Genomic DNA, 1,570 nt, shown 5'->3' on the forward strand with positions numbered 1-1,570 from the left:
CATCCCCGCTGACATAGCGGACTGAACGGTGGGGACGGTAGCGCAGCAACACAGACAGCTCGAGCGCCGCTCGCGCACCAGCAGCAGCAGCAACAGGGAGGAGCGTCAAGGCGCGCGCAGTCAGGCCGGAAGATACAGGAAGAGAGGGGGATCTGGCCCTTCAAAGTAAAAGCAGAGCAACGGTGGCTATAACGCTTGAACTGGAGGAGGCCTGTCATTGGTTGAGTGGGAAATCACAGGAAACACTAACAAGTGCAAGAGAAAACAAAATCTAGGCTTCATCAAATCCCAAGCTGGACAAATTGTTGAAAAACGCGTGCTAAAGTTGGGAGCCAAAACGCATGTTAAAAGTGCCCTCTTGAAAGCCAAAATGCGTGCTAAAGTGCCCTTTAGGAGCCAAAACGTGTACTAAATTGCTCTCTTGGGAGCCAAAATGCATGCTAAAATGCCCTCTTCAGTGCCCTTTTTTTTCCTTTTTGCCCCTGCCTTTCAAAAAGTCTATGCTTGCCTATAGCTTGATTAGTCATAATTAGGCTACAGTAAATGGTTTGACCTCCAAGGGTATTTACATCTGTGCTAAACTGAAAACTGTTATATTATGTTCCACTATGTTGCATGATAGGCTATATAGGAGCTTCACAGACAATCCAGTTCTATCCGCCTATATATTAGGCTACAATGGACTTTGTCAAGGTCATTTATTTAGAAAAATATGCATTATGCATTATGTAGAGGTCTGGCCAAAATATTTTTTGTCTTTTAGCTAGGCTATATTATACACAAAAAATGGGAAATAGAATCTGTACCATCTGTTAACTAAATTATTTTTGTATTTGCTAGCCAAATACCTGCATGCAACTTTTATGAGAGCGACTTTATGGTGCAATTATTCATATAATAGTCATTATTATTATTAGACTAGGCTACTGGTGTCATAGGTGCTAATGAAGTTCTGTTTCTTGGATTTGTTTCAAGCTGTTGTTTTATTTTGGAGTCACAATAGTACTGTTTCCTATATGAATCTCGGTAAGAGCTGTTTTGTTTTGCCACTGCTGCTCAGAGGTTTGTACCATTGTCTTTTTTGGTAAGGGTGTGTGCACCTTGTCTACATGTTCAGATGAGATGGAATCGTTTTTTCACCTGTCAGCAGATGGAATTCAGTCGCTCAGGCATGTGCCCTCAGTCCCTGGTGGCACGAAAAAAGTATTTCATCGATTCATGACCAATTGTTGCTGGATGGATGATAAAGTGAAGCACGTGTTTTGCTGGATGGGTGAATACCACCTTAAAATGGCAACAGAGGAACAGAGTTCCTGTAATAGCAAAGTCAACTGTGTTTTCACCTGAGGCTGTGTTTTCTCCAATCAACAGGCTCTTTTTACACCCTCAGTGTTCTGTGTTCTTTGTTCCATTTATGGTTTTCAGCTGAGTACCATTGAAGCATTGATAAATGTGTGAAATGCATGAACTCACTGTTCACAGAGTGGAGAACCACAGAGGGAACATGGAGTGCTGCTAATACTTGAGGGGAGTGACCTATGTTCCTCGTTTTTCCCAAAAAGGGTCCTAT

Source organism: Trachurus japonicus, chromosome 11 (genome assembly GCF_045865225.1).
Source record: "Trachurus japonicus isolate A0001 chromosome 11, Traja_1.0".
Lineage (NCBI taxonomy): Eukaryota > Metazoa > Chordata > Actinopteri > Carangiformes > Carangidae > Trachurus > Trachurus japonicus.